Raw genomic sequence first — 24,447 nt, 5'->3', positions numbered from 1 at the left:
AAGCATCACGTGACACAAGGAGCTCGAACTCGCGACGTTTAGGCGTCAAATTAAGCTTTGTTTTTTATTTTATAAAATGGCTGGTGAGTCAAACATGACATGACACTACAAAACAAGCTTAATTGACCCTGCACTTAATGTCATATGAGTCCAATGTCATATGAATTACATCGATTTCCACTCACCGACCGGCCTGACATTGACATTGCGTCAACCAACGCAATCGAATTAGAGCCGACATAAAGTAGTTTAATTAAAAATTTGGACAAAATGATGATGCTCAGTTTTACAGCACATCAACAGAGAAATGTTAAAATACAATAACAGAACTGCATATTGTAATTAAATACCAGCCTATTAGTACATACAAATTTAAAAAAAATCACCTACAAATATATTTTCATATACAAATATAAATAAACAGAGAACATTTTCTCTGTGTATTTCTTCGATATACTAAAGACATGGATGTAAGGTTCATCGAAGACTCAATTGTCCATATGTCTGAATGCCAGTGTGAATAATTGTTGTTTTTAAATATGTGCCTTGCAATTGACAGGCGACCAGTCCAGGGTATACCTCACCTATCGCCCAGTCAGCTGGGATAAGTTCCAGCTCACCCTTGATTCTGTGTAGAAAATGGATGGATGGATGGAGCATGACAGCCTCACACTTCTGAGGTTTGTGTTTCAAATCTCGGCTCACGCCCTTCTGTGTGGACTTGGCATGTTCTCCCCCATGCTTGGGTGGGTTTTCTCTGGCTCCCCCAACTTGAATGTTAGGTTATATATATATATATATATATATATATATGACTTAAGACCAGACTGGTTAGCACATCTGCCTCACAGTTCTGAGGACCGGGGTTCAAATCCCAGCCTCGCCTGTGTGGAGTTTGCATGTTCTCCCTATGCCTGCGTGGGTTTTCTCCAGGCAATCCGGTTTCCACCCACACCCCAAAAACATGCGTGGTAGGTTGATTGAAGACTCTAAATTGGCCGTAGGTGTGTATGCGAGTGTGAATGGTTGTTTGTTTCTATGTGCCCTGCGTTTGGCTGGCGACCAGTTCAGGGTGTACCCCGCCTCTCGCCCGAAGATAGCTGGGATAGGCTCCAGCACGCCCGCGACCCTAGTGAGGATAAAGCGGTACAGAGGATGGATGGATGGACTTAAGACCAGTCCAGGCTGTAACCTGCCTCTCGCCCAAAGTCAGCAGTTCACCTGTGACCCGAATGAGGACAACAAGTGCTAAAATTGATGGATTGCTTACCAACGTATTTTATTACTGTAAATTTGTACCTATTTTTACTCTATATTGCACGGTATTAGGGTTCACATACAGTACTTTCTGGATGCAGTCCAAACTCACTCCAGGAATCGAGTATTGTTATTAATTTGCTGTTGCAAAGAATTGGACTTTATTATACTGAGGTCCTTATGATATTTTTGTCTATATTTTCCTACAAAGTAGAGCAACTGTGACCCAGGCCCTTGCTAAGTAACCTCTTAGCTCACAAATCTTGGGGATTATTGTTCTTGTAAATGATAAGGGAACAAAAATCCTCAGACACTCCAAATCCTTTTTAGAATTCTTCACAAGTTACAGCTGCAAAGGTGAGACTAAGGCCATATCATATGTTCTTTCATTTTCTCTGTCCCATCAGTGTTTAACTGGAAATTCCAAGGATACAGACAATGCTAAAGCAATAGTCCAAAGGCCGAAAAGAATTCTGGATAAGTGCAAGCCAGCGAGCGTCTCAACATCTTGAATTGTCTGTCAAGTGTGAAAAACGGTTGGCAACAAACAGTAAATCGACCGGTAAATCGAGAGCTTTGCCTTTCGGCTTAGCTCCTTCTTTACCACAACGGATCGATACAAAGTCCGCATCACTGCAGACGCTGCATCGATCTCCCGTTCCATTCTACCCTCACTCGTGAACAAGACCCCAAGATACTTGAACTCCCCCACTTGGGGCAGGATCTCATCCCCGACCTGGAGAGGGCACGCCACCCTTTTCCGACTGAGGACCATGGTTTTAGATTTGGAGGTGCTGATTCACATCCCAGCTGCTTCACACTCGGCTGCGAACTGCTCCAGTGAGAGTTGGAGCTCACGGCTTGATGAAGCCAACAGAACCACATCATCAGCAAAAAGCAGAGATGCAATACTGAGGCCACCAAACCGGACCCCCTCTACGCCTCGGCTGCGCCTAGAAATTCTGTCCATAAAAGTTATGAACAGAATCGGTGACAAAGGGCAACCTTGGCGGAGTCCAACCCTCACCGGAAACGAGTCCGACTTGCTGCCGGATATGCGGACCAAACTCTGACTCCGGTCGTACAGGGACCGAACAGCCCGTATCAGGGGGTTCGGTACCCCATACTCCCGAAGCACTCCCCACAGGACCCCCCGAGGGACACGGTCGAACGCCTTCTCCAAGTCCACAAAACACATGTAGACTGGTTGGGCGAACTCTCATGCACCCTCGAGGACCCTGCCAAGGGTGTAGAGCTTGTCCACTGTTCCACGGCCAGGACGAAAACCACACTGCTCCTCCTGAATCTTGAGATTCAACTTCCCGACGGACCCTCCTCTCCAGCACGCCTCAATAGACCTTACCAGGGAGGCTGAGGAGTGTGATCCCCCTGTAGTTGGAACACACCCTCCGGTCCCCCTTCTTAAAAAGGGGGACCACCACCCCAGTCTGCTTTGTTTTTAGCAAGTAATCATTAACTTAGAATTTTATGGCCCTTAAGTACCATAATTTAAATCCTCTGTATGTGCTACGCATATTGTAGATAATAATTGACAATAAAATAATTGACAATAAAAGAACCTTGTACTTTAAGTTGACCGGCCGGGTATACTACAGTAATTACAGCATTGGTAAACAGATGCACTAACATTTGAATGAAGCAATGCCTGAAAATAAATGATAACAATTTAAACATTTGTGTTTTCAGTTGGAGAAAGCAATCGCTGATGCATTCAGGAGCAGGTATGTTCCACCTGAGAGTAAAAAGAAAAGAAAAGGTTAAAAGAAAAGGTGATGTAACACAGTGGTAAACATGACTCTGTCCCAGCTTTTTTGGAACTTGTTGCAGCCATAAAATTCTAAGTTAATGATTATTTGCTAAAAACAATAAGGTTTATCAGTTTGAACATTAAATATCTTTGTAGTGTATTCAATTAAATATAGGTTGAACATGATTTGCAAATCATTGAATTCTGTTTTTATTTGTTTAACACAACGTCCCAACTTCATTGGAATTGGGGTTGTACATAGCATCTACATTTATTGTTTTAAATGCCTCATTGCCATGGTGTAAGAAGAGCTTACGCTTGCAGTCTGAGTCCTGTGAAAAGCTAAATAAATTCTGCACCTTTTTGTCTCAACCACCCACCAGGAATGAAACAATCATACTCACTTTAGACTGCTATAAATAAACACAACAGGCCAAGGTTTAGCTTGGTTTAGGCTTTAAAAATCAGGTTGATGTATGATTTGGCTACTGTCCAAAGTGGCCACAGTAATTGAGAACAATGGCAGAAGCTTTTAGCAGCAAGAAGACCTATCACAATTGCTCAAATGAACCCACCCTAACGTGTTTAAACCAAGGAATCTATAATGGTCTTGAATTTTTGAACACCTTACAGTAGATTCTGACAAAGTAGTCAGAAAAACAGTGATGCCAGTAATGCGTTACAAAGTAATGGGGTACTCCAAAATTGCCGTCATTTTGAGTAACCAGCAATGTAACACATTAATGTGCCTTGGAAAGTAATTAGATTACAATTACTTCTTCTAACAACAATAGTTGCTATTGAGACGATAATGTCTCTTGAAAAGTAGTAATTTGTTGCTGGTGACTTAAATAAACAGCAGCCCCTGTGGCCAAAAATCAGAATCATCTTTATTTGCCAAGTATGTTCAAAACACAAGGAATTTGTTTCCGGTAGTTGGAGCCGCTCTAGTACAACAACAGACAGTCAATTGACAGAGAACACTTTTGAGACATAAAGACATTGACAGTCACTGAGCAATAAATAAATACTTGACCAAGTACACAGACCACCTCTTTTCTAACATATTTAGAAAAATGACTGAGAGGTCATTGTTTGTCAAGCAATGCACAGTGTAGGTGCAGAAAATGTACAAAATGCAAATAAAGGGACGGCTTCACTGCCGCTACACTATTTTTGTTATTTTTCTATTAAAGTGTTTTTGATTGTTGTTACTTTTTGATTTACACATTGAGAATAGAGTTTTACTGGCGAGTACACACATAACATAACTGCTCCCGGGTGCTTCAGCTGCCCCATGCTCCAATGTGTTTCACTAACAAGTGTGTGTGTTCACTGTGATGGCTAAGGAAGCCCACATGGTGTACGAAACTAATCTTATAAACATAATGATGTTCAAGCAGCGGCACGGTGGACGACTGGTTAGAGCGTCAGCCTCACAGTTCAATCCCCGGCCCCGCCTGTGTGGAGTTTGCATGTTCTCCCCGTGCCTGCGTGGGTTATCTCCGGGCACTCCGGTTTCCTCCCACATCCCAAAAACATGCATTAATTGGAGACTCTAAATTGCCCGTAGGCATGACTGTGAGTGTTTCGATGTGCCCTGCGATTGGCTGGCAACCAGTTCAGGGTGTACCCCGCCTCCTGCCCGATGACAGCTGGGATAGGCTCCAGCACGCCCGCGACCCTAGTGAGGAGAAGCGGCTCAGAAAATGGATGGATGGATGGATGTTCAAGCACACAGGAAATGAAATCACAGAAGCTTCAAAGTCTCTTTTATTTATTGTGTTATCGCCACATGAAGTGATGTGGGTCATATGCCAGGTCCTCCCATCACCTCAGTAGCACAAATTCCACTGTCAAGGTGCAATGGGTTAGAAACCACGTCGATATTTACTTTTTAATTTTTTTGTTTATCATGATTATTTTTCCTTTGTATTTATTTATTTATGTTATTATTTTCAAAGTCCTAATGATAAAACGAGGGGCCAAACAAGGGTCAGTTCTGCAGAAGTCGCTCAAAGAATCTGGATCGTATTAGGCTTCAAATTCTCACTCGCCACATTTCTCCTGATCCAGCTGAATTTATCAACTTGTCTCTTTCAAACATTTCACCACTTTTCTCATACCTTCAAGGTTAAATTCCTGTTTCACTAAACCGATATCGGCATTCTTTTTTTTCACAGAAAGCACTACATTTAAAAATCTTATAATTTGCTCGGGCGGCACGGTGGACGACTGGTTGGAGCGTCGGCCTCGCAGTTCTGAGGACCGGGGTTCAATCCCCGGCCCCACCTGTGTGGTGTTTGCATGTTCTCCCCGTGCCTGCGTGGGTTTTCTCCGGGCACTCTGGTTTTTATTTTTACTTTGTATTTATTTATTTATTTATTTTATTATTGTCAGTTCAGGGTGTACTCTGGCTCCTGCTCGATGATAGCTGGGATAGGCTCCAGCACGCCCGCGACCCTAGTGAGGAAAAGCGGCTCAGAAAATGGATGGATGGATGGATAATTTGCTGGTTTATACGCTGACAGTGCTGACCACAGTAATGAGGTTGATTGATTGACTGATCAACCCTTTGTTTGTATGCCGACCCATTCAGACTGTACGACACCTTTCATTCTACATGTACTTGGCCAGACTCCACATCCCTCGTGAGCTGTGATACGATAAATGACAACTGGTACCATAAAATTTGCTGCAAACAATCAAAAAAGCAACAACAAAGAATAAATACTGTCATGCTCTGTGTTTTGGTTTGGGTTGTGTTCCATGTCTTCCTGTGGCTCATGTTTGTGGTGTGCTCATTTGGTTGTTGTGTCCACCTGTTCTCGTCAACCTTCTACCTTGTGTCGACCAATCAGCTCTCTCCAGCCACTCGTGTCTTCTCCAGGTGTTCCTCGTTGTCTCGTCAATCTTTTTGTATTTAATTGCCTGCTTTCTTTCAGTTCTTGTCGGTTCATTGTCGTTGTCAGGTGTCTTTGCAGTATGTCATTGTCAGGTGTCATTGTCACTGTCTGTGTCATGTCATAGTTGCCAGTTGTGTCGTTCAGTTATTTCACCAGTCATGTCTTGTTTCTTGTTTTGGGTTTACAGTGTTCCCTCGCCACTTCGTGCTTCACGTTTTGCGGCTTCAGTGCTTCGCGGGTTTTTCCAAAATATTCATAAAATAAAATAAAAAAATACAGCCATATCGGCAGCCATATTGCGGAAAGACGCGTTGTTTCACGTTGATGCGCACGAGAGAAGGTTTCCCTGCATGCCAAACAAAGAGATGAGTTGACTCAGAGGCATTGTACATACCTGTACATGCCTGTACTGTACGGGCACTCATACAAGGCGTGTGATTGGTTCCTGGCGCGACATCGACCAATGAGAGCAGGAGTGGATTTATCCCGTGAGCTGATTGGCTGGGCATCATCGCAGCCTCACCCAGCATCTTCCCTTGTTGTGTCTCGCCAGTCTCGTCTACGCTGTTGACTGTCTCGCATACTGCATCTTAGTGTTCTGTTCGTGATAACTTTTTTTGTTTAAGCGCTAACTTTTTTTGATTAGTTAAGCACTTACAATGCCGCCAAAGCGCTGTGCCCCTGCGAAAGCTTCCTCCGGGGCGCCCAAGAGGAAGAAGAAGATGATGACCAGCAGCGAAAAAGTGAAAGTTTTAGAGGGCAGAAGTTATGCATCTGTGGCACGTCATTATGGCGTGAATGAATCTACAGTGCTGTACATCTAGAAAGAGGAAGCAAACATCCGCAAAACTGCTTCAATAAGGAAGTGAAACATTGTGGTAACTCCGTGTAATACGAGACCGGGTTATGTCCTTGTACAGGGGAATTTTGAAGCAAAAGAAAAAACAAAGACAACTACCCATCACCATGTTTTTCCCCAAGGGAAAACACCTCATTGAGTCAAATTTCACTCAGGTTATGTGGGCTTTTTATAACAGCAGACAAAGAGGAGTCTAAATATTAGTTCAGAAAAGAACACTTTTTACAATAAATAATACAGTAGAGCAGTGTTCCCCAACCTTCTTTGCACTGCAGACTGGTTAGGAGTTTTTTCACTGTGATGGCTAAGGAAGCCCAGATAGCGTCCGAAACTAATCTTATAAACATAATGATGTTCAAGCACACAGGAAATGAAATCACAGAAGCTTCAAAGTCTCTTTTATTTATTGTGTTATCGCCACATGAAGTGATATGGGTCATATCCCAGGTCCTCCCATCATCTCAGTAGCACAAATCCCACTGTCAAGGTGCAATGGTTTAGAAACCACATCGACATTTACTTTTTCAATTTTTTGTTTATCGTGATTATTTTTACTTTGTATTTATTTATTTATTTATTTTATTATTGTCAAAGTCCTAATGATAAATTGAGGGACCAAAAAAGGGTCAGTTTGGTTTGGCACTCAGTTCTGCAGAAGTCGCTCAAAGAATCTGGATCATATTAGGTCTCAAATTCTCACTCGCCACATTTCTCCTGATCCAGCTGAATTTATCAGCTTGTCTCTTTCAAACATTTCACCAGTGTTCTCATAGCTTCAAGGTTAAATTCCTGTTTCACTAAACCGAAATCTTCATTCTTTTTTTCACGGAAAACACTACATTTAACATCTCATAATTTGCTGGTTTATACGCTAACAGTGCTGACCACAGGAATGAGGTTGATTGATTGACTGATCAACCCTTTGTTTGACTGCCGACACATTCAGACTGTACGACACCTTTCATTCTACATGTACTTGGCAAGACTCCACGTCCCTCGTGAGCTGGGGTACGATAAATGACAAGTGGTACCATAAAATTTGCTGCAGTCAAAAAAGCAACAACAAAGAATAAATACAGGTAGTACCCAATTTATTCAAAATTAATGTACACGCACCCATTATATGTCACACTTAACTTTTGTATTGTGGAATGTCAATGGCATTCGATCACAGGCAAAGAGACTTATGGTCAGAATCAGTATCATCTTTATTTGCCAAGTATGTCCAAATAACACACAAGGAATTTGTCTCCGGTAGTTGGAGCCGCTCTAGTACGACAACAGTCAATTGACAGAGAACACTTTTGAGAAATAAAGACATTGAGAAAAACAGTCACGGAGCAATAAAGGGTTGGTAGTTATCTGGTAATGCCGGTACAATTTATTTATTTATTTTTTTGACAATTGTGCAAAAAGATGCAGAGTCCTCTAGCACTTACAGCAGTTTGAATGACTAATATAGCAATAGTCCGGTGCAATGACCCTTGTGCAAAGGGCGCCGAGACTTCAAGGAGTGTATGCAGTTTAAAGTGACTAGTAGGCAATGTTGATTGTGCAAATGTTGCAGATACTCCTCAGTCAGTGTGCAAGTGGGGCAGATGCTACTTTGGCATGCAGGTTATGGATTATATCACAAAATTTAAAGCAGGTCTTTTCCTAATACAAGAAACACATCTAATCAAATAAGAAGGAAAATACCTCCATCCATCCATTGTCTTGCACTTCTCCGTGGTCAGGTCACAGGGGCAGTAGCTTTAGCAGGGACGCCCAGACTTCCCTCTCTCCAGCCACTTCATCCAACTCTTCCGGGGGGATCCCGAGGCGTTCCGAGGTCAGCTGGGAGGCATAGTCTCTCCAGCGTGTCCTGGGTCGTCCCCGGGGTCTCCTTCCGGTGGGACGTGCCCGTAACACCTCACCAGGGAGGCGTCCGGGAGGCATCCGACCCACAGCTCGTGCCCATAAGTGAGGGTAGGAACATATATTGACCGGTAAATTCGCCTTTTGGCTTAGCTCCTTCAACACAACGGAGAGATACAAAGTCTGCATCACTGCAGACGCTGCCCCTATCCGCCTGTCGATCTTCCGTTCCATTCTTCCCTCACTCATAAACAAGACCCCAAGATACTTGAACTCCTTCACTTGGGGCAGGATCTCTTCCCCAACCTGGAGAGGGCACACCACCCTTTTCCGACTGAGGACCATGGTCTCAGATTTGGAGGTGCTGATTTTCATCCCAGCCGCTTCACACTCGGGTGCGAACCGCTCCAGTGAGAGTTGGAGATCACGGCTTGATGAAGCCAACAGAACCACATAATCTGCAAGATGTAGAGATGCAATACTGAGGCCACCAAACCGGACCCCCTCTACGCCTTGGCTGCGGCGAGAAATTCTGTCCATAAAACTTATGAACAGAATCGGTGACAAAGGGCAGCCTTGGCGGAGTCCAACCCTCACCGGACACGAGTCCGACTTACTGCCGGCAATGCGGACCAAACTCTGACTGGTCGTACAGGGACCGAACAGCCCGTATCAGGAGGTTCGGTACCACATACTCCCGAAGCACCCCCCACATGACTCCCCCAATGAAAAATACCTCATTGAGTCAAATTTCACTCAGTTTATCTGGGCTTTTTATAGTAGCAGACAAAGAGGAGTCAAAATATTAGTTCAGAAAAGACTACTTTTATAATAAATATTACAGAAGAAGACCCAAAAGGCTGACACATAATTATACGCGCAACAATATTCACCAAACTATACACAATTATCAATATATACGGTCCGAATAAAAATGTCACAGTCTTTTTCCAGACGCTATTTTCACAGTTGATTAACCTGACAGCCAATTCCACAATTATCATGGTACGCGACTTCAAACCTTAAGGCCTCTTTATACTCCCGCGGCCGCGCGGCCCGACAACGCCCGCATTGCATCACGTGACTGACGAATTGGCCCACGCCGCTGCGTCGCTTGCCGCGCACCCGACAAAAATAGTTGCCGCGCGTCGACCGCTCCGGAGATCATCTCTCGTGATTGGTCCATTTTAGTCACATGCTGTGATGACGTACCAGCGTGCCCCTTGGTTCTACATACCATCTACGTCGCAGCCTTCGTGATGGATTTTGCAGCATAATTAAACGTATCATCTGGTCATCTAGGTCCATTTGTTCTGTCGCCGTCGCCATTGTTGTTCCTTTGTTCCTTGTTACTGAAAGGAAAGTAAAAAGGCCTACCGGAAACGGCCCAAAAAAATGCAGAGGAAACTCCACCCTGTGGTGTCCTATCCAATACCAGCCATAGTGACACCCCCGACTTGGAAGAGAACTGCAGCACACTTTCAAAACAGAGCACGTGGGTTGTGCTCGAGTATAAAGGCAAACTACGCGAGGGACAGCTGCAGTGACGTCAGCGTGGTCACCGTCCGTGCGAGTGTGAAGAAGCCTTTACTCTTAATTCCTCCAGAGATTGCTCAAATTCCAAAAATAGCAACCAGCCACATTGCGCCAATATATTAGAGCAGTATATGGACGAGTTCAGACTCATCGACATATGGAACCCACAAAATCGTACAAACAGAGTGTACACATTTTTTATTTTACACATCAGTTTCTTTGTAGATGTGTGTGTACAAACAAATTAATTTTGCACGTTCATTAACAAGCAGCACGGTGGACGACTGGTTAGCACATCTGCCTCACAGTTCTGAGGACAAGGGTTCAGATCCCGGCCCCGCCTGTGTGGCATTTGCATGTTCTCCCCGTGCCCGTGTGTTTTTTCTCCGGGAACTCCGGTTTCCTCCCACATCCCAAAAACATGCATGGTAGGTTGATTGAAGACTCTAAATTACAATCGCTAACCAACTACAAGCGACCATCCCCCCAAGCAGAGAACAATAAAGGAGTTGACCACTTGAACACCTTCTACTGCAGATTTGAAAAGGACACTTTCACACCCCACACCCACCCAGCCTTACCACCAACCACCATCACACCTCTGACTCCCCCTCCTGCGTTGACCATCCACGAACAGGATGCGAGACATGCCCGTGACAATCTGCACCAATCACGACTCTCTCTCTGTCTGGGATACACAGAACGACTTTGTCTAGCTCCTTCCAGAATTTCTCTTTCACTTCTAGGTCACATCCTACCTGTGGGGCATAGCTGCTAATCACATTATACATAACACCCTCAATTACAAGTTTCAGCCTCATCACTCGATTTGATACTCTTTTCACCTCCAAGACATTCTTAGCTAAAACTTCTTTTAAAATAATCCCTACTCCATTTCTCTTCCCATCTACACCATGGTAAAATAAACTTCTAGCCTTACTGCCTTTCCACCTGGTCTCCTGGACATACAATATATTAACCTTTCTCCCAATCATCATGTCAACCAAGTCCTGATATTTTCCTGTCATAGTCCCAACATTCAAAGTCCCCACATTCAATTCTAGGCTCTGTGCTTTCCTCTTCTCTTTCTGCCTAAGAACCCGCTTTCCACCTGTCCTTTTTCTTCGATCCACAGTAGCTGAATTTCCACCGGCGCCCTGCAGGTTAACGATGCCGGGGTCGGACGTTATTAACCCGGGCCACGACCGATCCGGTGTGGAATTCTTTTGATTAGGGGTGCCCAAACTTTTTGGCTCAGGGGCCACATTGACGTAAAAAAATTGTCATGCGGGCCAGCATTAATTTTACATGCTACCGACGAGGGGAATGCTTTTTTGTATGTATTTTTATTTTACTTTGTTTTACTATGCTGTCTGCTGCTAGGTAGATCTGATAACTGCCTGACCTGGAAAAATGAAGGTTAAAATAAAAATTAATGAAATGCAAAATAAAGTATTTTTATGAAATTTGACTCAAACTTTATTCATCAGAATCAACAAACAACATGTTTGCATTAATGTGAAGGGTGATACTGAGATCTCGACTGCAGTAAATGGGGCAGGTCTGGCTCAAAAGCGGTGGTTTTAATGCGCAAGATGTCCCGCAGGTGGGAGTCACTTAGTCTTGTCCTCACGCAGTTCTTATTCATGTTCATGACTGAGAATGTCTTCTCACACAAGTATGTCGAGCCAAACAAGCTCAACATTTTCTTAGCAAATGTACGAATCTCTTGGAACCTGTCTTTATCCAGCTGCTGGTAAAAGTTGACAAGAGGGAGTTGTTGGTACCGGCTGCGACACTCCGTGTCACACTGCAGCTCAATGAGCTCCAACTGCAGGTGGGCTGGAACGTCACTGAGATCCACGGAAACGGGAGAAGAAAAAAGCGTGATCTCCTTTTCAATAGTTGCAAAATCCCTGAAACGCTGTTGAAGCTCCTCAGTCAGAGATTAGATGTTTGCGGCATACCTCCTCATTTGCGCACTGATATTGTGCGCATGAAAACAGGTCATTATTTCTTGCAGAGATTGGAAATGTGTGGTATTGGGCTGCGTTTGTGACAGGTGGGTTTGGAAAAGTAGCAGCTTGGTCCGAAAGGCTTTAATATGTGAATACAGTTGGCTTATCAATGCATTTTGCTCCTGTAGGCTCGTGTTCAGGGCTTTCATATGTCGGGTTATGTCAACTAAAAATCCAAAATCAGACAGCCAAACAGGATCGGTTAGTTCTGGCATCGGTTGTCCCTTTTTTGCCAAGAATTGTCCAATTTCCTCTTTGAGTGAGTAGAAACGCTCCAGTGCAGACCCCCGACTGAGCCATCTTACGTCAGTGTGATACACAACATCTCCGTATTCAGCGTGGATATCCAGTAGAAATTGTTGAAACTGGCGGTGGCACAGGGCTTTGGAGCGAATATAATAGCCTTTATCACCGGTTTCATAACGTGATCATATTTCAGATGTTTGGCACATAGAACTTCCATCCATCCATCCATCCATCCATTCTCTACCGCTTATCCGGGTCGGGTCGCGGGGGCAGTAGCTTCAGCAGGGACGCCCAGACTACCCTCTCCCCAGCCACTTCATCCAGCTCTTCCGGGGGGATCCCGAGGCGTTCCCAGGCCAGCCGAAGGATGTAGTCTCTCCAGCGCGTCCTGGGTCGTCCCCGGGGTCTCCTCCCGGTGGGACATGCCCGGAACACCTCACCAGGGAGGCGTCCGGGAGGCATCCGAATCAGATGCCCCAGCCACCTCATCTGGCTCCTCTCAATGCGGAGGAGTAGCGGCTCTACTCTGAGATCCTCCCGGATGACCAAGCTTCTCACCCTATCTCTAAGGGAGAGCCCGGACACCCTGCGGAGGAAACTCATTTCGGCCGCTTGTATCCGGGATCTTGTTCTTTCGGTCACGACCCACAGCTCATGACCATAGGTGAGGGTAGGAACGAAGATCGACCGGTAAATTGAGAGCTTCGCCTTTCGGCTTAGCTCTTTCTTTACCACAACGGACCGATACAAAGTCCGCATCACTGCAGACGCTGCACCGATCCGCCTGTCGATCTCCCGTTCCATTCTTCCCTCACTCGTGAACAAGACCCCAAGATACTTGAATTCCTCCACTTGGGGCAGGATCTCATCCCCGACCTGGAGATGGCATGCCACCCTTTCCCGACTGAGGACCATGGTCTCAGATTTGGAGGTGCTGATTCTCATCCCAGCCGCTTCACACTCGGCTGCGAACTGCTCCAATGAGAGTTGGAGGTCACGGCTTGATGAAGCCAACAGAACCACATCATCTGCAAAAAGCAGAGATGCAATACTGAGGCCACCAAACCGGACCCCCTCTACGCCTCGGCTGCGCCTAGAAATTCTGTCCATAAAAGTTATGAACAGAATCGGCGACAAAGGGCAGCCTTGGCGGAGTCCAACCCTCACCGGGAACGAGTCCGACTTACTGCCGGATATGCGGACCAAACTCTGACTCCGGTCGTACAGGGACCGAACAGCCCGTATCAGGGGGTTCGGTACCCCATACTCCCGAAGCACTCTCCACAGGACTCCCCGAGGGACACGGTCGAACGCCTTCTCCAAGTCCACAAAACACATGTAGACTGGTTGGGCGAACTCCCATGCACCCTCGAGGACCCTGCCGAGGGTGTAGAGCTGGTCCACTGTTCCACGGCCAGGACGAAAACCACACTGCTCCTCCTGAATCTGAGATTCGACTTCCCGACGGACCCTCCTCTCCAGCACCCCTGAATAGACCTTACCAGGGAGGCTGAGCAGTGTGATCCCCCTGTAGTTGGAACACACCCTCCGGTCCCCCTTCTTAAAAAGGGGGACCACCACCCCAGTCTGCCAATCCAGAGGCACTGTCCCCGATGTCCACGCGATGTTGCAGAGGCGTGTCAACCAGGACAGCCCCACAACATCCAGAGCCTTTAGGAACTCCGGGCGAATCTCATCCACCCCCGGGGCCCTGCCACCGAGGAGCTTTTTAACTACCTCGGTGACCTCAAACCCAGAGATAGGAGAGCCCGCCTCAGAGAACCCACACTCTGCTTCCCCATGGGAATGCGTGTCGGTGGAATTGAGGAGGTCTTCGAAGTATTCTCCCCACCGACTCACAACGTCCCGAGTCGAGGTCAGCAGCGCCCCATCCCCACTATACACAGTGTTGGTGGTGCACTGCTTTCCTCTCCTGAGACGTCGGATGGTGGACCAGAATTTCCTCGAAGCCGTCCGGAAGTCTTTCTCCATGGCCTCACCGAACTCCTCCCATGCCCGGGTTTTTGCTTCAGCGACCACCAGAGCTGCATTCCGCTTGGCCAGCCGGTACCCATCAGCTGCCTCAGGAGTCCCACAGGCCAAAAAGGCCCGATAGGACTCCTTCTTCAGCTTGACGGCATCCCTCACCGTTGGTGTCCACCAACGGGTTCGGGGATTGCCGCCACGACAGGCACCGACCACCTTACGGCCACAGCTCCGGTCGGCCGCCTCAGCAATGGAGGCGCGGAACATGGTCCACTCGGACTCGATGTCCCCCGCCTCCCCCGGAACATGAGCAAAGTTCTGTCGGAGGTGGGAGTTGAAACTCCTTCTGACAGGGGATTCTGCCAGACGTTCCCAGCAGACCCTCACAATACGTTTGGGCCTGCCACGTCGGACCGGCATCTTCCCCCACCATCGGAGCCAACTCACCACCAGGTGGTGATCAGTTGACAGCTCCGCCCCTCTCTTCACCCGAGTGTCCAAGACATGCGGCCGCAAGTCCGATGACACGACCACAAAGTCGATCATCGAACTGCGACCTAGGGTGTCCTGGTGCCAAGTGCACGTGTGGACACCCTTATGCTTGAACATGGTGTTCGTTATGGACAATCCGTGACGAGCACAGAAGTCCAATAACAGAACACCGCTTGGGTTCTGATCGGGGGGGGCCGTTCCTCCCAATCGCGCCCTTCCAGGTCTCACTGTCATTGCCCACGTGAGCATTGAAGTCCCCCAACAGAACAATGGAGTCCCCAGCGGGAGCGCTCTCCAGCACCCCCTCCAAGGACTCCAAAAAGGGTGGGTACTCTGAACTGCTGTTTGGTGCATAGGCACAAACAACAGTCAGGACCCGTCCCCCCACCCGAAGGCGGTGGGAGCCTACCCTCTCCTCCACCGGGGTGAACCCCAACGTACAGGCGCCGAGCCGGGGGGCAATAAGTATACCCACACCTGCTCGGCGCCTCTCACCATGGGCAGAGTGGAAGAGAGTCCAACCCCTCTCGAGAGGACTGGTACCAGAGCCCCAGGTGTGTGTGGAGGCGAGTCCGACTATATCGAGTCGGAACTTCTCGACCTCACACACCAGCTCGGGCTCCTTCCCTGCCAGAGAGGTGACATTCCACGTCCCTAGAGCCAGCTTCTGTAGCCGGGGATCGGATCGCCAAGGTCCCCGCCTTCGGCCACCGCCCAGCTCACACTGCACCCGACCCCTATGGCCCCTCCCACAGGTGGTGAGCCCATGGGAACACATAGAACTTGTTGGTGAATAATACAATGGAGTTTTATAGCTTTACCTCCTTCTTCGCTTACTTTGTTACACGCTAGGGTTGATAATCCACTGTGCTCGCCAACCATGGCAGGTGCGCCATCCGTAATAATCCCCGTGATTTTATTCCACTGTAATTTTCATCTACGGCGGAACAAACAGAAGCAAATAAATCTTTCCCTCTTGTTTGGTCCTTAAGGCTCTGGAGGTCAAGTAGCTCTTCATGCACGTTCATTTCACTGTCCACTCCTCTAAAAAAAATAATTAACTGAGCGCTGTCGGATGCATCCGTGCTTTCGTCACAGGCTAACGAAAAAAATTCAAACTCCACTCCTTTTGCGTCCAACTGTCTCTTAATATCAGAAGAAACTTCTTCGATCCATCGTGACACAGTGCTACGAGCCAGGAAAACATTGGCGAACTGTTGCTTTTTCTCAGGAAAAATGTTCTCCACCATTTTCATCACACAGTCTTTAATAAATTCACCCTCAGTAAAAGGTTTGCAGTGCTTGGCAATCACCGTTGCCACCTCATAGCTTGCCTTTGTATTTTCATTCGACTCACTGGCTCTTGTGAAAAAGTGTTGCTGTGCCGTTAAACCAGCTTCCAGTTGCTTCAATTTTTCACTGCGTTCGTTCCCAGTTAGCTTGTCGTAATTAGCATGTTCCGTCTGGTAGTGCCTCTTTATATTGAACTCCTTGAACACAGCCACAGTCTCTTGGCAAATTAGGCAGACGCAGTTGTTTCTAAACTCAGTGAAAAAATATTCAGACTTCCATTTGTCCTGAAAACGTCGGCCCTCGCTATCAACTTTCCTTTTCTTACTTCCAGTTGCCATTTTAGAAATGGGCAAAAAACAGATAATGCGTAAAACGGCCCCGCGAGAGTTCAGCCACAAGTTTACTGCCATCATGTGATGAAATATAAAATTGCGTGTGTATTTTGTACTGCCGTGCCACATATTATTGGTTTTATGACAGAGGCTTCGGGCCAGTGGAAATATGAACACGGGCCGGATTTGGCCCAGGGGCCGGACTTTGGGCATGTCTGGCTTAAAGGGTCAGAATAGATAAGCTTTTTACTTAGTCCTCCTCTTTTTGAACATGTTAACTATGCTGAATGATATTATTGCCGCTTTTTTCTTCTTCTAGTTCTTTTTTATGTGTTAATATGTTTAAATTAATCAACCAATCAGTCAATCAATGATTAATTCAATATATTGTCATGGTAGGAAAGTAGCTGAGCAGGAGAAATGGAGGGCAGGACTGCCACCAGGCATTTGAGGCGCCATGAAAAAAATGCCGCAAAATGAAATACTTTAGGCCACATGTCAGTCAGAGGCTCTTCGAACTGTCATCACCCCACCCCATGCACACACACACACACACACACACACACACACACTACAGTGCCTCTGACTGTGGGTTGTTCAAGGGATCAAAACCAGAAGCTTTGGGTCAGGGCCATTCCACCCTAGTTGTGTATGCCACCACTATAACATGACATGAGAGGTAGTGTGACTTCCACGGCTACACTACAGGCCAAATGCACTTCTTCACAGTTTCTTACCATCATGTCATGTACGTGGGACTCACTCATCACCCTCTTCATTTCAACAGGCTTATGCCTGCTGTTTATTGTTTCTGCGCTCCCTACCTCGAGAAGCACAACATCACTTCAGGGGTAAGTCTGTAGATCCCCTGGTTTTTCGCAATAAAAATGTTTTCTCATAAAACACATGCGATATCTAACAGCCATGGCTAACTTTCATTGCAATGTGTTACCTGGTACTCTACATCAAAGTTACTCATAAAGGTCACTTCAAACAGATGTTGGACAGTGGGAATACATTTCTTACTACCTTTCTTGTCATGCCATATGTTACAGCCCAGAATAATGGAGAAAATAACAATAGAAATGGAATCCTCTTTATCAGTGTTTCTCTATCTTTTTAGGGGTTATGCGCAACCAACCTCCGTATTTGGCAAAACAGGTCGAAGCATTTCCTGACAGTTCAGGGAACTGGTGGAACCCAATGGCAGGAGACTGGGACAAAGCAAAGTGTAGAAATATTAGACGTCTGCAATGTCTTTTGTTTTACACATGATGTCTTCAAGAGCTACAAAAGATGACAATAGCTAATGTTTAGGCTTCGTTTGTGTTTACATATATCATAGCTTATATGTAGAAATACATGATGTACTGTACATGTATTTAACTTTTGTCCAACGACAGCAGCCATAAACAACATTTTTGCAAGTTCGGGTTCAAACAATCATGTCATCAACTCATAGTTACGCTAGTTATCGCAGCATACACAGGAAGTCAACTAACCTGTTTTCCGGGTTGGTCATATGACCTTCCGTATATCGCGGATTGAACCAAGGTAAATGTTTTATGTTAGAGTGTCACAAAAAGTATATACACTAAAATATTAATGATGTGTGATGGTGATGGTCATATTGAAAGAGCATTACATGGTTCTTTCGATCACTATATGTCACTGGCATAGATAGATACATGTGTTTATAATAAGTAAATAAGAATTTTCAGAGCAATTAAGTGAAATTGCATAATGTCATGGGCACACTTGATGATCTCGCATGACACACTAATATGCTGTGGAACAGTGTTAGGTTATGATGGCTCTATATGATACTGAGGTTATGATGGCTCTATATGATACTGAATGGCTTCTAAATATTGCAATGCTATTAAATGGCACCTTGGTAATGAAAGATTTATGAGTCAACACAACAAATGTGCCATTCATCTATAGGAAACATGTTTAATACTTAAAAGGAAATGCCATCAACCAACCCTAGCTAATAGCTATTATTGAATTTATTTTTTTATTGTTTAAAACATGCCAGAATGAGACATGAGGGTAGAGGTCATACTGCTTCACTTAAAAGTACATTATTCACATGATAAATAGGGAAACACCTCCATAAAATGGTATTCAACTAAAATGCTAAGAGCAACTTCGCCGAAGGGATTTCACTCATCGACTCAATAGCATGGCATGCGGTTTCACTGTGAAAGTGTTATGCAGAGATGAGTACATTTATGAGACATTCCCTCAATTTTTTGTTTGATCTTGAGCCTACTGCATACAGATCTGTCTGTCTGTTCGAAACACAGACCGCATTCTGGGGGCGCCGGTTTACTCATGAGTGAGTGATATAGTGGGTAACTTGTGAGCCATAGTGATTCATCAATCTATCTGTCCTACCTTGTTGAGATCACTCAAGAGCTTGAGGTTCTCTTCTCTTCCAAGCGCAGACAATTACTGTCATCTGCATTCCTAGCATATATATATATATATATATATATATATATATATATATATGTGTACACGGCACGGTGAGTGACTGGTTAGAGCGTCGGCCTCACAGTTCTGAGGAGCGGGGTTCAATCCCCGACCTCGCCTGTGTGGAGTTTGCATGTTCTCCCTGTGCCTGCGTGGGTTTTCTCCGGTTTCCTACCACATCCCAAAAACATGCATGAATTGGCGATTCTAAATTGCCTGTTGGTGTGAATGTGAGTGCGACTGGTTGTTTGTTTGTGTGTGCCCTGTGATTGGCTGGCAACCAGTTCAGGGTGTACCACGCCTCCTGCCCAATGATAGCTGGGATAGGCTCCAGCAGGCCCGCGACCCTTGTGAGGATAAACGGCTCAGAAAATGGATGGATGTGTATATATATATATATATATATATATATATATATATATGTGTGTGCATGTATATGTATATATGTATACATACATACGCACGCACCCACACACGCACATACACACACGCACACACATTTCCATTCATTCACCATATCGCTTATCCTGTTCAGGGTCACGGGATGCTATCCCACCTGACTTCGGGCAAAAGGCAGATTACACACTGTAGTGGTCGCCAGTCAGTCGCAGGGCACATATAGACATGGACGACCATTCGCACCGTCAATGAATGCGATTTGCATATTCACGAGTTATTTGTTGCAGTAAGGGGTCTGTGCCTGCGGATACATGCAAGTGAATTGATACCGTTTTACAAAGACTGACAGAAGTGTCCTGTAATTGCTGTGGCCGCACCGCACCGGCTGAGGACCCCACCCAATCAATCGAGAGGCAGGATCAGGCCCAGGGATCCACCGAGAGCAGCCTGGCGGACTGGACACCCAGCCCCACCGAGGCGCCGCGACAACCGGCCAACCAGCGGGGGCCCCAGGAAAGGTGACCAGCTATCTACATATATGTATAATTGATTTTTTTGTTCTTCTGATGTTTTCTAACGCAATATATTCTATGATGAGATTTAGCCACTGATTGATGTTAATAGCTTATTTGTTTTTCCAGTTTAATAGAATTGTTTTCTTAGCGGTAGTAAAGCGACAAGTAATGATTGTGAATATTTATTAGGGATGTCAATTATGCTTAAGTCGCCAAGTATGCACAATCTTGGGGAAAGTGGAATCCTGCAGTTTAAAATATACAAGAGTTTTTGTATAACCGAAGACCAAAAGCATTGAATTGGTGTACATTCCCATATAGCATGAAAATAGGTGTCTGGGGTATTTTTGGTGCATTGCATGCATATATTAGATGGAGAGAAGCCCATTTTATTTATTGTGCATTGCGTAAAGTGTGTTCTATGAAGCACTTTATATTGTATAAGCTGTAGATTTGTGTTTTTTGTCATTCTAAACGTATTGTTACAAATCTGTATCCAGTAGCTACGGTCACCAGACATGGAGAGGTCATCTTCCCATTTGGTGATTGGTAAGTGCATTGATTTAGTACATGAAATTAATTTATAAACTTTTGTGAGATTTCTTTTACTTTGCAGGAGAAGCTTCATTATATGCTTGACAAACTCCGGCAGTTCAAGGGTGCTCTGAAGTGTTGGTATTCTTTTTTTAATTGCTGCTTTTAATTTATTGTATTGAAGAAAGTTTCCGGCTGTTATTTGGAATTCTTGGAACAGTTCATCACGTGTCCTAAAAACATTATTGTTAAATAGTTGTTGTAGGTGGTTAATTCCATGTTGTTCCCATGTACTAAAATGAAGGGGTAATAATTGAGATCCTGTCGATTCTAAACTTTGCCACCGAGCCGTTAAGGTGGATGCGATTATTTGATTCTTGAAACATTTATGATGTTTAAGACTAGTAGAAATAAATGGGAGTTTCGGTAGTTGAATGTTGTTGCAGTCTGTTTGTTCCAATTCTAGCCAAGAATCACACTCCTCACTGTGGTGCAACCATTTGATGAGGTATTGTAATTGGTTAGCTAAATAATAGTGTTTAAAGTTGGGAGCATTTAGGCTTTCCTCCTGTTTACTTTTCTGAAGAGTGGATAGACTGATCCTATTAGTCTTTTTTGAATAAAAATTTATAACAGCAGAATCTAAGGTTCAAAACCATTTAAATGTGGTCTCAAATGGAATCATTGAAAATAAATAATTTATTTGAGGTTAAGGTTTTCATTTTTATTGTAGCTATTCTTCCCAGTAATGATTTTTTTCCAGAAGTGGTGTGTAATTTAGATTGGTTAGCTCTGTGAGTTTTGACGAAATATTGATACCTAAGTACTTAATGTTTCCTGTAGGAATATGGTACTCTGGGATTTGATCTGCAAGAGTCCATGAGCTTGCTGTTATTGGGAGTATTGTTGATTTTGTCCAGTTAATAGAGTAGTCTGATATTTGTGAAAATGTTTTAATGAGATTGAAGACTGCCTGAAGAGAATACTTGGGTTACTGTAAGTAAACATCATCAGCATATAGATTGATTTTGTGTTATGTCACTAGTGAGCGGATACCTTTAATATTAGCATTCTAATATATAGCGGCAGCAAGAGGTTCGATAAATATTGCAAATAGCATTGGTGAGAGTGGACATCCTTATCTGGTTCCTCTTTGTAATGTAAAACTATGTGAAGTGATCCTATTTGTGGGAATTGTTGATTTCAGGGAATTGTATACTGTTGCTATCCAATGTATAAATGAATCTCCAAAGCCAAATTTGCGAAGTACTGCAAACAGGAAACCCCAGTTAACTTTATCGAAATCTTTCTCTGCGTCAAGTGACATCATGATTGCGTTTAGATTTTTACACTGTGACATGCTTATTAAATTCAACAGACGTCTGACATTATTTGTGGAACTTCTCCCTTTAATGAAGCCTGTCTTGTCATAGTGGATTATTGACAGAAGTACCTTGTCAAGTCTCGCTGCGAGGGCTTTCGAGATAATCTTGATATCTACATTAATCAGTGATAAGGGCCCATAATTCGCCGGGAGAGTGGGGTCTTTACCTGACTTTAGTAATAACTTAATTGAAGCTGTGTTCATATGGCTACTAATTCTACCTTTATCCTTTATCTCATTGACTGTTCTGAAAAATAGAGGCGCTAGTATTGGCCAAATATGATTAATGAATTCAATAGGGATTCCGTCCGGGCCAGGCGCCCGTCTCGGTTGCATATTTTTTAATGCGTTATGTAATTCTGTGATGGTTAAAGGAACATCAAGGCTGTCTTTATTTGTGTATTTAATTGAGGGATGTTTAGATCTAGAATAAAAGTTTCAATTTCTTTTTGATCTGGGTTGTTCGAAGATGCGTATAAGCTGCTATAAAAATTGTAAAAGATTTCATTTTTTTCTAACGGTGACTGTGTACAGTTGCCGTTTGAATCTTGAATGGCTGTAATTAATGATTTTTCTTTATAGCGCTGAAGTTGGTTCGCAATTAATTTTCCCGATTTATTATTGTACTCAAAGTTAGTGTATCTTAACTGTTGTTGTAGAAAATCAGTTATTTTTGTTAAGATAACGTATAACTGATGTTTTGGCTTTTGAAGTTGGTTTCTAAGCGTATCTATAGGATTAATTGCATATTTTTCTGTGAGGTGTTTAATTTTTTCCTCAATTCCATTTTCCAATTTTTGTTCTTGTTTTTTCTTATATGAAGAACATGATTTGATTTGACCTCTCAAAACAGTTTTCCCGGTTTGCCACAACAGAGATGGGGATATGGTTGGGGAGTCGTTGAATTTCAGAAACTCATCCCATTCCTTCCTCACGAAAGAATCAAAATCTGGGTCCTTCTATAGGGACGTGTTGAAGCGCCATGTTGGTAGGGGTCCCAAATTTGATTATATTTTTAGATTGAGAGAAATCGGTGCGTGGTCGCTGATGATGATTGGATGTATTTTGGGAGTAATTCTTTGAGCTTCCGAATTGTTTGAAAGAAAGAAATCTATTCTTGAGAAAGAGCGGTGAACTGACGAGAAAAATGTGTATTCTCTTTTTGTACGGTTTGTCAGCCTCCATGTCAACGAGACCAAAGTCATCCAATACTGCTCTAGTATATTGGAGCATTGTGTCTGATTACTATTTTTGAGATTTGAGTGATCTATTAGGGATTTTCGCGTAAGGTTAAAATCACCTCCCATAACAATTGTAGAAGTGGCTGACAAGTTTAACAAGTGTGAAAAGAGCATGTGAAAAAAGGCTGGATAATCTTTAGTTGGAGCGTAAAATTGTATAAAGCTGGTTAAATATTGTAGCATGTATAATTATATATCTGCCTTCTGGATATACTACTGTACTATTTATTGTAAAAAGTAGTCTTTTACGGACTAGTATTGAGACTCCTCTTTGTCTACAGTTATAAAAGACCGAGATAACCTCAGTGAAATTAGAGTCAATGAGGCATTTTTCTTCTGACTTAGTAAGGTGCGTTTCTTGTAATAGGAGAAGGTCTGTTTTAAGTTTAGTGGTATAATCCATAACCTTAAATCTCTTTTCCTGAAATTGAATGCCATTGACATTCCAAGACACGAATCTTAAGTGTGACATATAATGGGTGTGTGTATCATAATTTTAAATAGATTTGGTACTATGCATTCTTTGTTGTTGTTTTTTTGACAGTTTTCGGGAGATTTTTTGGTACTGTGTTGACGAATGTTATTTAGAGAGGGTGATAGAGAGGCTATATTGGAGTACTGCAAAGGGTACATAGAAGGGTAACGAGCAAACACATAATCGCACACATAGGAAAACAAACAGTGACAAGGTGATAATATGGTGTGTGGTGGTGGTTTGTGGTGCGCAAAAAGAGTTTTGAGCGACTTGTGCGTTTAGTGTGTGTGGAAGCAAGCAGAGCAGGAAAGCAAAGAGATAGGAGTGACGATTCATGCTGGTGGCATGCGTGATTCCGTTTTTGTTTATCTAAGCAAAAGTGGAAAGAATGAAACAAAATACAATACATTTTTGACAATCCATAACGGCAAGATCAAAAGTAGTACTTATCTAGAAGAGCACAGGGCGTGACGTTGGGATCACAGTTGGCCTTCGACGTATAGCTTGTCGACAACTAACCACGCTCGTTTGCCTTTGTCGCGGAACTCCTTCATCAACGGGTACAAAACTCTACGCCTCTCCTTGGGGAACTAGTCGTTCATTTCAAACCAAGTCCCTTTAATCTCCCGACCTTTGGATTTTACAAACACTTTTTGCTGAAAGTGTTCAAACTTTACAATGATGGGACGTGGTCGGTTTCCTGGATGAGGGCCTCCCAAACGGTGGACACGGTGAAAACTAATCTTGTCGACTGTATCTTGCTGTATCTTGAGCGCGGACATCATAAACATTTAAATCTGCACCTCGGGGTCTTCCGGAGCTTCGTCTGGAATGCCTGAGAAAATGAGGTTGTCACGCATGCTTCTTG

The 24,447-nt window shown here is 44.2% G+C and overlaps 1 long non-coding RNA gene across 1 annotated transcript; it reads left to right on the top strand.

Annotated features, from left to right (window-relative positions):
* Positions 1–11: 11 nt before the first annotated feature.
* LOC133482464 (uncharacterized) lies at positions 12–20,675 on the top strand. The gene is made up of 7 exons (XR_009789798.1): positions 12–83; positions 560–680; positions 2,965–2,999; positions 17,338–17,401; positions 19,772–19,948; positions 20,446–20,494; positions 20,562–20,675. It is a non-coding gene; the product is annotated as an uncharacterized LOC133482464 (long non-coding RNA).
* The last annotated feature ends 3,772 nt before the right edge of the window (positions 20,676–24,447 follow it).

The sequence above is a fragment of the Phyllopteryx taeniolatus genome, chromosome 1 (genome assembly GCF_024500385.1).
Source record: "Phyllopteryx taeniolatus isolate TA_2022b chromosome 1, UOR_Ptae_1.2, whole genome shotgun sequence".
In the NCBI taxonomy this organism is placed as follows: Eukaryota; Metazoa; Chordata; class Actinopteri; order Syngnathiformes; family Syngnathidae; genus Phyllopteryx; species Phyllopteryx taeniolatus.
Note: the sequence above shows the minus strand (reverse complement) of the source record. Positions and strands in the feature narration are given on the sequence as shown.